Source organism: Boleophthalmus pectinirostris, unplaced genomic scaffold, assembly GCF_026225935.1.
Source record: "Boleophthalmus pectinirostris isolate CB_2022bp ecotype Guang Dong unplaced genomic scaffold, ASM2622593v1 HiC_scaffold_19, whole genome shotgun sequence".
Lineage (NCBI taxonomy): Eukaryota > Metazoa > Chordata > Actinopteri > Gobiiformes > Gobiidae > Boleophthalmus > Boleophthalmus pectinirostris.
In genome coordinates, this window is record NW_026571140.1 from 4281152 (window position 1) to 4293659 (window position 12508).

Sequence of the window (12508 nt, forward strand, 5' to 3'; positions counted from 1 at the left end):
AAATCCTGACAATAAGAACTCTTCTCCATATCTGTGTTCTCCAGAGTCGTGTTTGTCCTGTTTGTCTTCACTTCCTGCCCTCCACCTGAAATTCGCGCATCATCGTGATCACGTGACTGAAACCGTCCTATGCCAGGGGTAACAAAATGTGAGTATGTGGTTTCAAAGGTGGGGGTAATAACTGCAGCACGGGTCATTCTTGGTGTATGGAAGGATCCTTCTACTCCAGACTTTAACAGATGGATGGACAATTTGATGAAAATAGTCTCATATGAGAAATTATTGGCCAAGTTGAATGATAACAAGAACATTTTTGTAAAATCTTGGGCACCTGTTTTTGATTGAAATGCCTGTGACAGGTTTGATTGCTGAATTGACTAAAACACATTTGAAATTGGTACATTAGGAAAACAAATCTTTGTTTTTGGCACTTTATGGATGTGGTATGGATTTGGACTTTTTATTTAGAATTGAAACTAATTGTACTTTTAACAGGTTAAACTGAGTGGAAATTAGAGAGTTGTGAGGCTTGTCAGATGCACTTTGACTTTTTATTTTATTGTTTATTTTTGCTCTGGAGTGCACTTGCATATGCATATGTACAGATAAATTTGTTGTTTCACTCCTTTGGCCCAAAGTCATGTGCTGCTGTCTGTTATGTTATATGGTAAAAATTGTCAAATAAAATAAAAACTTGAATAACAAAAAATAACAATGCACCTTTAAATTGTCATTTTGCAATACTTATCAGACAGATTTTTTATTATTTTTTTTCCAAGGCACAAGTGGAATTGCCTCTTCTCCGTTCAGCAATTCTCAGATACTTTAACTGCATCAAATTTCACAACACAATTCTAGTTAGTATTCCGATTTCCATTCCATTTACAAGCACCTAATTTAGTCTAGAAACCCACTGCAAACCAAAAACTCGCTTCTGCATTTTTACGAGCAGCTAAATGAACGCCGCAGTGACACAGAATTTCATAAAAGCTACTTGACGGAGCGAGATCTAATGATGCGCTTCAATTGATTCGTTAAAATGCGAGTGAAAGGAAGGAGAAGCTATCGCAACAACAAAAGCCAAGCGAGCCGGCAATTCAGCAGAACACCAGATTGCTATGCACCACAAAAGCTGACAATATCTTTATAGCCGACGTGGGGGAGAGGGAGCAAACCAGGCTTGCATCCCGGAGAAGATGGATCACCGGTCCTTGGCGAAGCGGCAACTGTGCAACAATCTTTGGAACGCCGGGCTCTCTTCTGCAGTAATTGACAATCTGGCCGGTCGGGAGCTCGCGCGATCGATGCTATAAAAGTCCAGCCGCTCGCAGAATATTCCCCGGGCCATTAAAGCATGCTTTTCTGACAACTGTCGCATGTTGACGAGGTGGGATGCTCTGAGTGGAAATATGAAGTGGTTGATTCACTGGGAGACTGCCGGTCGTGGGAGGAGGGCCAAGTATAGCAAGGAAACACAGCACAGATTGTAGTGTTTATAGGAACTCGGTAGAATGGTTAAACGGCCCGTATTACGCTATTTTCTGAGCTATGTTATAATGTTTCCTCGACGTAAATGTAACTGGAGTTGTTTTTTATTTCATTCTCAAATGTTTAAACACACAAACGTTGCACATTTAGTCTGAGTTCTTCTTTAAAACAGAACACAGGAAGCGCTCCAATGGGTTTTTAAACTCCATACGTCTTCTCTAGAATCATTTGGATCATTTCAGACCTGGAATTGCCGATCTTTACAAAACAAAGGCTAAAAGGTGATGTCATGAAGAGGTAGTTTTAGACACAAGGTGGAGCAGAGCATTTTGAGCTTTGGAGATGTAGACAGATTAATAATAAAGGTTTGCTCAAACAAAACATAACTCCAGGTTTGTTTTCCATGAGTTAACATCATTCTAACGTGGATTAAAGCTCATGAGTCAATTTTGCGTAATGTAGGACCTTTTAAAGATCGCAGATTCATCGAAATCTAAATTTTGAATGACTGCCAGTCGTATTTTAATGATGCAACTTGAAACATGTTCTGAGATGTGTGCAATGTTTATACTAGCAACAATTATTTTTATTATTGTCTATGCACAAGGGTTGTCATAATAATGAAAACCAGGATACTAATTAGGGCTGTGCAAAAAACATCGAAATGTTGTATACTTTCACGTGATTTTACAATATCGACATCGTGGGCTGTAGTATATGAGTATTTTTTGGTATATTTTACTGAATTATTTTGTTACAGCTACAGTTTTGTTGCTTGTTTAGTGGAAGGAAACTCGTTTATGCGACACATTTGACATTTTCACTGTTTTGAGGATTAAAATTGGTGAGTTTCATATGAACTTTGCACAAGAAGTGGTTTAACAAAGACTTTTAGGATCACAGCCATGATTTAGCCTTTATTTTTTATTGAACTGTATCAAATCGATTTGAAATATTTAATTGAATCTGCGCTGTATCGAGAGGTATATATTGTATTATTAAATGATACCCAGCCCTAATACTAATTGAAACTAAAACTAGCATCAAAACTACTAGTATATTTGGTTAAAAAAGGTTCAGTACCAAATGAGATCTACTATAATATCACATGGTTCTACTAGTAGAAATAAATAATATTTTGTCTTGAAAATACAAGTATTCTATTGTCTAAAGATTTTATTTTACCATTGAAATCTGTAACTAGTATCAAGCATTTCCCTTGGTATTGAAATAGAGTTTGAAATGTTATTATCATGTCAGCAGCACGACTATCCACTGCTGACAACTCTTCTTCAGTGCTTTGGTCTAACACAAAATATAGATTTTGAGCTGGAGAAAAGTGGTCTTGATACTTTAGTACAGGTGTGGTATAGGATTTTGACCCCGCGGTGAAGTGAATCCTATTATGGTATATTGACCCCCCTATGAAAATCTATATTTTATTAATAATTCTATAGAAAAACGTTGAATATTAATACTATATCTGCAAATTAAAACATACTGACATATTTAAAAGTGTTTTTTGAAGAACTCAGATGCATTTTCTTATGTTGATTAAAACATATTTTATTGAAAATGAGATAGTTATTCATTATTTAGATAATCAAAGTGATGTGTAATGATTTGGAATCTTGTTAAAATTGACAGAGCTGATCAGTTGAGTAGTTAAATAGGGGAAACATATGACTATAGTAATCTGACCCCCAATATGTTTATTATAGTTATTATGATGTAAAGTAAGAAGTCATTATTGACAATGATCTATTATATATGAAGGAGGTCAAAATCCTGTGACTATAATAAACATATTGGGGGTCAGATTATTATAACACAACATTGAAAGTCATTATCTTTACAAACCATTGCCTAAATTGACATTATGATTAAGGATCATCTGAACATAGCAAACTAAAAACAATAACAATGTAAAATACAATATAAAAAGTGTATGCAATTTGAACAATACGTTACATTTACACAAAATACCAAGTCGTTCTCCATCAAAACATTCCTTAAAATACCTTAAAAGAAAGTGAATATGTAGCAGTATATAATAAAAGTAAATGACATGAGAAATAATGATCAGATAAGAAACTACTAAAGAAAAAAGTAAGGCGAGTCCAAATCCTATAGGGGGTCACTTTACTATAGTGGGGTCAATATACTATCTCACACCGGTTTGAGGACTAAAGGACCAGGTCACATATAATAATAATAAACACTTTCTACTCATTCTGCACTGATCTGATAATGGCATTGGGTTTCAGCGCCGACACTGAAAAATTTGCTGGATCGGTATCAGCTTTCAAATATTGGCTCAGCTGATGCTTGGACATATAAATTGATGTAATATGGCTATTTACTAGTTGTAGTTGGCGTTGAAAGTCTCATAATAGTTTAATTTGTTTTGCGGTTTGTGGTATATTGGCAGATACTTAAAGCTAGTATCGAAACTGGTCTTGAAAGTGAAAAAGCTTGATTGTACGTCTTTATTTTGTACACGCAGCGGGCGGCCTCATGATGTTTGCAGTTATATGAACGCAGTACTGTTGTTGTTTCTTAGAATAACATATTTCTGTCCATTTTTTTTTTACAACATGCTTTTTATTCAGTGAAATCAAGTGTAAAATCGCCAACAGAACACAGAAATATTCCAGTTCAGCTCTCGGTTCCCAGCGCACAGAAGCCGCACAGTCCCAGTCCATTCAGATCAGGTACTTGGAAGGCTTTTAAATGGGGCTGTACCTCGGGGACAGAAGAGCCTAATCCTTCCTTTGTGCGGAGGCGCTGCGAGCCGTGGGGTGACCAGGCTTAACTAAGCAAACAACATCCTCTTGTCTTCTGCTAATCTGTCGCTCCCAACCTCCAAACAAACACATTTAAGTCACATTCTTCTCACAGCTTCTTCTCAGCTTCACACCAGCCTCGGCAAGCGTATCTGGAATCAGGAAGTGCGCAGTTACCATGCGATCTGGTGTTAACGGTACTTTGGCGGCAGAACTTCCACCTGGCTTTTTAAAGTTGTGAAAAGCGCTTATAAACTCATCGTGGTGATTCATTTGGATACTTAAAATTCTAAAAGGAAAGTGAGGAATCATTTAGAACAAATGAACTCCTTCCATTTTTTATGTTTCTGAAACTGTAAACATCAGGTACAGCACTTTTAATGCACAAGGCTCTCCCTGCTACAAAATTATCAACAGCAATTACTTGCAAAATCATTACTGTGCCGAGAAATAGACTCATTCGATATAGAAATGCATAAACCTTGCTTCTTTCTCTAAAAAGTACATGCTTTCAGGTAAAGCCTCTTAACCTTCCCATACAATAATTGGAACAAATTGGTTGGTTAATCACAGGAAGCGAACTGCACGGGAGAAATGGGCCGTAGGAAACGCGGCACAAAGAGCACTTCATAGACTTTTCCATACGCTGAGAGCCGACAGGTCAAATCAGTTAAGCGACGCCGCGCTTCTGAATGGTGCTGTGTAGCCTTGTGAGCCGGTGCAGTGCAACAGCGCGAGGCAGTGACAACCAATAACCCCGCTGATAAACTATATGAACCAAGAGACGAGCACGAAGCTATTCTGAAGTCCACCGTTTTGACTATGGACGCGATTTTCTGATCTATGTTATAATATCGTCCTGGAGTTGTGTTTTGTTTCATTCACACATGTTGAACACACAAATCCGGCACATTTAGGCTGAATTTTTCTCTTAAAACAAAAAAACGTACCTTGTTCTACCTTGCGATGTCATGTAGCAATACAGGAAGTGCTCCACAGTGTTTTGAAACTCCACTCCATTCACGAGAATCATTTGGATCATTTCAGTCCTGGAATTGCCAATCTCTACTGAACTAAATGTACCTCGAAAAGTACCGCTTCATGACATCACAAAATGGACCAGAGCACTTTGAGCAAATTGAGATGTAGACAGACTAATAATAAAGTGTTACTCCAAACATGTGTGAATGAAAAAAACACAACTGCGTGTATGTTTTCAATGAGATAACACCATTACAGAGATGGATAATATAGGACCTTTAAATCTTCTTGCATAAACTGCAGCAGATTCAAATAAATAATGGAATAATTGAACAATTGCCCAATTTGCAAAACCCTGTGAAATTGGCACCTGCTATTATCAAGAAACCTAGTGGCCGTTAAGTGTGTAATCACTTCATCTCAATCACTTAAACCAAAAGAGGTGCAATGATTTAATGTTGAAAATCAAATTCTATTGTCTAAAGAAAGTGTTTTTTTTTATTATTAGGAGGTTTGGGTAAAGGCTACGGTAGGGTTAGGTCTAAGGTTAGGTCTAAGGTTAGGTCTAAGGTTAGGTCTAAGGTTAGGTCTAAGGTTAGGTCTAAGGTTAGGTCTAAGGTTAGGTCTAAGGTTAGGTCTAAGGTTAGGGTGGTTTGGATTAAGGTTGAGATTAGGGTTAGAGTTGAGTCTAGGGTTAGGTTTAGGTTTGGGGTTAGGGTTGTGGTAAGAAATTGGTATGATTAAGAATATATATACCATATGTATACCATACATACTTCAATACATAGGTCATGGTATTCTACATATTTCAATACAGATTTGATCCAATTTCAATCCGGCAGTAAAAAATAAAAGTGAATATGAAATACACCCATTTTTATGTATTGCGTGTGAAGTGAAGTGTTTTTTTTTGATGAGGAAACAACATTTTAACATTAACATTAGATAAAAATGTGTGATATAGGCATCTTTGGCACAGGCATTTTTGCTGTAATGACCTAAAACACATAACACAGTTGAGGAGGAAGCGTTGACAAACTCTTGACACAAAGTACAAGGTGACAGAGTTGACATTTAAGATATTTTAACACATTTGCAGAGACGAAAAGACATACCACTTCACATTTTCATAATCTGCGACAAGTTGAACAACGAAAATGCGATAAGAGAACATGAAATACACCCATTTTTATGTATTGCGTAAATTAGTTTTCTTCCGATTAAAACAAGCAACACAATTGTAGCACTGCAGCAAAACAGTTTAGTAAAATATACCAAAAATTACTCTTGGAAATGTATCGATACAGCAGCTCACGATATCGGTATACTGTATTTTTGCACATCCCCACTCCTTAGTATCCAACTCAAGCTTGAAATTTGAAATGTGAGAATCCTGACAACATAAAAATTCAAGACAATGACCAAAAGCATCATCAAGAAGACGGACGCAAAGGTATTCTGAAGTCCACCTTTCTGCCACAATCTCATATCATCGCAAACATAGCAGCTCGATTCAAATAAATAATTGAAATAATTGAGAAACCGCCCAATTTGCATGACCCTGTGAAATCGGCAACTGCTATTACCGAGAAACCTAGTGGCCGTTGAGTGTGTAATGACTCCATATCTGTTTTTGTAATCTTTGCAATCATGTCGGACAACTGCAATGTTGTTCCAAGGGCTGACAAAACCGCTCCTGTAGTTTTAATCAGAGTAACCATGACTAATCACTCATTCAAATCATTGTCAACACATTTAATAATTAGCTCGCTGACTGTACGAGACTCCAACACATGCTCTGAGCGGAAACAGAGCTCGGATTGTTACAGAGACCGAATCAGTTGCATTAATAATCAACGGAGAGAAAGAAAAGGTTAAAGATGTTATCACTTGCTCTGGAATGTTGCACAGTGGGGCATTAGACGTGTCAATAGGGGTGAGACGAGACACAATTTTCACGCACCGCAAGGTTGGGTCCGCGTTCTGGCTTCACGATTTCTTATTTTATGTAATTCTTAAGAGGTCATTGTAGTACTGCTTTTTGTAATACAGCTTCTCAAATTGTATAACTCAACATCTCTTAACTCTTTTTTTGTCCAAACCAAGGTTAAAAAAATCAGGGGGAAGCTCACTTTCGTCATATTTGCATGATCTTGAGGCAATTTTGTCTCGCGAGATCTTATGGCGCGAAATCTTGTCTCAACTCGACATATCAATCTTCAAATTACTTCATTAGGCTACAGCTGTTTTTACCGCTCGTAACACATTTAAACATCCATTCTTATTCTTAGCTGGATCGCCTCTTCGTAGATCTTGACAAAAAAAAGTTCCAGGGTGCACCTTCAAGCTACCAAAGTCCACCTTTAGTACTTCTTCCTGTGTCGTCATGAACCAACAGATGCAACGGTACAAATGTCAACTGTTCTCCAAGGATATTAGCTGAAGCCAGAACAGCAGTGGGTATTTATACCAAAACATAGACTGTATATAAATGGGCATCGCTAAGCCGCCGCATGACAAGCAAGGGCGCGCTTCTGGCTCCATCAACTCTGGCTCCGATTCACTCTTTCTGTAACTGCTGCAGTGAGAATTAGGGATGGGCATTCGATGGAATTTTCTTAATCAATCGTCGGAAGAATTAATCATTACATCATTATTATTATCTGCACTACTAATCTGCATAAATAAATTCAACTTTACGACATATAAACAGTAACGACTCTAGAGCCACATCAGCCCGTTTGACATTATAATGTGTTTAATTCAGTTTTGCGCAACTCTCACAGGAAACGAAACTTAAAACCACATCACTAATTTGCATAAACTCAGTGAAGATAAAACTACAGCTCTTGTGTCGCTGATCCGGTCAGTTTCTGTCGGATTAAAAGACATGACTCAGTGGAATACAGGTTAGTGTGAGCATATTTGCGTTTGTCAAACCCAGGACACCGTACAGGGGGAGGAGAGGTGGGGACTCGTCATCCACATTGCGCGACTCTAACCTGGCAAAACTTTTTCCCACTGGACACTGAAACACATGTGCTGCTTTGTACACTGTGCACATGGACTCACACTTGTCCCTACCGCAACGGAAAGCGTGGAATCTCTTGTACAAGTCATCGTTAAATACGCATTTGCGCTTCGGTACGTTGCAGACTGACCGACTGTTTGTGTCTCGCTCCTTCTGATGCAGAGAGCCACATGTACGGACCACCGTTTGGTCACGCTACGCTACGCACAGCAACCTACTTTCGGTTTGTCGATTAAAATGAATGTAATCGATTAAATTCTTAATGTTGAATTATCGATTAATCAACTAATCATGCCCATCCCTAGTGAGAATCCTTATTTTGGTCTAAAAATGTTCGTATTAACCCACTCAACATTCCTCATTTTTGTTAAATAAACTCCTACTCCTGACATGGAACCGGCTCCAAATTCGCTCCTATAACCGCTACCTTCTGTGAGCCTCATTTGACTGAAGCTGAACGCTGTGGGTGACGTCACGCTCCTTCAGCCCACGTCTTTATACAGTCGATGTACCAAAAGCATTAGGGTGAAACAGCCGTTAAACTTGGCACAGGGGGTCATCTCAATAACAGATACAGGATACAACTAAGTGCACCCAGCATGTACGCGCGTGTGCCAGTGACTGCACCCAAGGGACCACTCCTCAGCACTTTCTTAGCATCTTTTACGATACAGTTAAATACACAGCTCATAAAGGTTCCATATTGCGCAAAATTGACTCATGCGAGCTTTTAGTCAAGATTGAATAGTGTTACCTCCTCAGAAACACACCTGGATTTATGTTTTGTTTCATTCACTCATGTCTGATTAATCCTTTATTATTAATCTGTCTATATTTCCAAAGCTCAAAATGCTCCGTTCCAACTTGTGATGTCATGAAGCGGTAGTTTTCAGCAAAATTTTACCTTTTGTTCAGTAGAAATGGGCAATTCCAGAGCTGAAATTGAATCCAAATGATTCTAGTGAAGGTGTGTGGAGTTTCAAAACACAGTGGAGCATTTCTGTATCACCGCATGACATCACAAGGTGGAATAGAGTGTTTTCCGTTTGTGAGAAGAGCTGAAGTGAACAAAACACAACTCTTGAATGTTTTTTGATGAGGAAACATTTTAAAATTTGATAAAAACGCGTGATACAGGCACCTTTGGCACAGACATTTTTGCTGTTATGCATTAAAACGCGTAACACAGTTGACAAGGAAGCGCTGACAAACTCTTGACACAAAGTCCGAGGTGACAGAGTTGACATTTGAGATATTTTAACACATTTGCAGGGACGAAAAGACGTACCGCTTGACATTTTCGTAATCCGCGACAAGGTGGACAACGAAAACACGCGAATACCAAAAGAGCACGCGAAAACGAAGCCAATTAAACCTCTGGCGCCATACTTAATCGTTACATCAAATATTAATGGGGCAGTAATTGACCGCACAGCACACACAGGAAGTGACGTCACAAGAGCATACAGTTCAGATAAACAAAGGGCTGGTTGTAAAAGGCTGTAAAAAGACTAGAGACAATAAACGGAAAAGTAGATTTAAAGGTTGGTTTGTGAAGATCGGGAAGGCAGTGACATTTCGTTGTATTTGAAATGATGAAACTGTAATGTCCGCTTGTCAAGGCACCCAAAAGAAGCTTATTATCAGTATAGGCAATTAAAGCTCCCATATTAAAGCGTTTAAAGATCTACGTCAGGGGTCTCCAACCTTTTGCCTCTCCTTTACTAAACGAAAATGCCACAGAGCGAATAATAAAGAAACTGAGTCGATATAAGAGGGCAGCCCGTAGAGTTAGATGACCATAAAACGTAAAACCATTATCCATTTATTAGCGCACAAAGTTCAAAATAACACATTTACCACTCAGTACAATACGTATAAGTTTGGAAATCCCTTTGCGAGGGACTTGTAAAGGCGTGGAGAGCTACTGGAAGCTCCCGAGTCACAGGTTGGAAACCCCTGATCTACGTTATAATGTTTCCTCGCCAAAAAACAGACCCGGAGTTGTGTTTCGTTTCATTCACACGTGTTTAAACTCGCAAACCTTTGCACGTTTAGGTTAAGTTCTTTTCCACCTTGTGATGTCACCATGTACACGCTCCACTGCGTTTTTACTAGAATCATCTGGACGATTTCACCTCTGGAATTGCCAATCTCTACTGAACTGAAAGGCAAAATGTTGAGGTTAACTACTAAACTACCACTTCATGACATCACAAAATGGAACACAGCATTTTGGTATTACTCAAACACGTGTGAATGAAACAAAACACAACTCCTGTCAATAATGATATAATTTTTGCACTTCTTCTTCCTATGATCTCTTGTATAAAGCTGTGATTTTATATTTTATGATTTTATTTTGACTTGTAAATTTACATTTTTATAATTATGGCTTTTTTTGCTACTTATTACAATTTATTATGACCATTTATATCTTTTTGTCTCTTTGTTATTGTATTATATTGTGATATGTGAGCTCCTGTGTCCAAATATTTCTCTTGTGCGTCAATAAAGTTTGTCTAAGTTTAACTCCAGGTATGTTTTTACAAGGAAACATTATCAAATGGTTTAAAGCTCAACCAGAAAGAATGTGTGCAATGTAGAACCTTTAAACTGTTATTTTAAACTTTGAACATCAGAAACTAGTTGTGAAATAGTCTTATTAAAATGCAGTTTAAAATAATATTCCCATAGTCACATTGCATGGTGATTGCACGGACATCCTGCAAGTTTAACAGCATCCTCCATCTTTTCTGCAACTTTACGCAATTAGTAGTTGAAAAGCCGAGCACTATGGTGTGGATTAATTGCACCGGAGAGGGCTAACGCTGGTGCCACACACAAAACAATGAGCCGGAGCACTCGGGCTTGGCTAGCTGCTGCCTGCTGCATGCTGGGCTGGCTCTGTGCTGGAAAGCTAGCCAGCTCGCTTTGCACGCAAGGCTAGCGTTAAATGGCTAACGAGTGGTCGGGGATAAACAACAAAAATCAAATATGTGGGCACTTACCGACTTAACTAGCCACTCCTAACCCCGATCCCTCTCGATCCATGGCCGCGACAACTCCAGAAAGACAACGAGGCAGTGCGCAATGAAATCAGGGTAAATAAGCCGTAAGAAAAAAAAAAGCCAGTGTAGAGCCCGAAAGCAGCGGCAGCGCACTCCCCAAGAAGATATCCAAGAGCCGAGCGCAGAGAGGCCAGCGATTCACTGGACTCCTGCCATCATCACACTCCGAGGCACCGTCCAGAGCGCGCACAAAAGCCCGCTCCGAGGGGCATGTTCCCGGGGCGCACCGTGCTCCGCAGCAGCCCGCTCCGTTCGCTCCGAGTTTAGTCCCCGCGCCAGTACGATCCCATCCGGTTATAATTCCTCCGCGTTCTCCGCCGGTGGATGAGCTGCTCTGTGGTGGTTCTTCGTGTGGGAACTGATACGATGTAGCCGAGGCAAGCAGCAGCGGGGAGGGAGCGCGGTGGAAAACCAGGAGACGCGCTCCGCTTGGATTGAACTGTGGACGGAGACCGGAGATCAAGACTCGGACTGGATTCGCGGGGCGTAGCGGGGAGCGGGGATGGTTTTACGCACTTTTACGCATTCCAGTTCAAGCCACTTTACTTCTATAGCGCATTTCATAAACAAAACAAAGTGCTGCACAAAACAAATAAAACATATCCAATGGGAATATAAAAATAAAACTCTACTTAACTCCACTGGTCCTCGTTAAGACAATAAAACTAGTCAAATCAAATAAGATCAAGGATAGGCTCTGTTCACATTTACGTCACAAACCAGGAAAACGTTTGGACAGATGCGATTACAACTTCCAGCGGGCTGTGTTCTAGGAAAAATTAGAAAATGTGGCAGTTTTCTTCATCTCCATGTCACTGTAGCGTTACGTTATGTTCGGTTAATCAACAATGGGTGCGTATACATGCACATCAATAACCCGGTTATGATCGGGTTTTTTGAGTATCCTGGTTTCTTCATTGTGCTTGTATACGCAGTATCTCGGTTTCAGTATCCCAGTTATGAGAAACCGGGTTACTGTAGCTGGTATATTCCGATAGTAACCGGGATACTGTGGTATGTATACACAGTATCCCAGTTACTGCAACATAAAGTTGAGTGTGCATGTGTCCAAAAGACAAACACTTTTCAGTCTTTTCACCACAACAGTAGTGACATAAATAAAGTGATCAACATAAATAAAGTGATTATGC

General features: G+C 39.4%; 1 protein-coding gene across 2 annotated transcripts in view; it reads right to left on the minus strand.

The window, feature by feature from the left end:
- The window catches only part of LOC110165489 (zinc finger protein 609-like), a 287085-nt gene extending 275381 nt beyond the window's left edge, over nucleotides 1–11704 (minus strand). For both annotated transcript variants that reach the window (XM_055154450.1, XM_055154449.1), the window contains exon 1: nucleotides 11298–11704. The gene's annotated coding sequence lies outside the window, so the exon portion shown is untranslated. The remainder of the gene's footprint in view (nucleotides 1–11297) is intronic.
- Nucleotides 11705–12508: the final 804 nt, after the last annotated feature.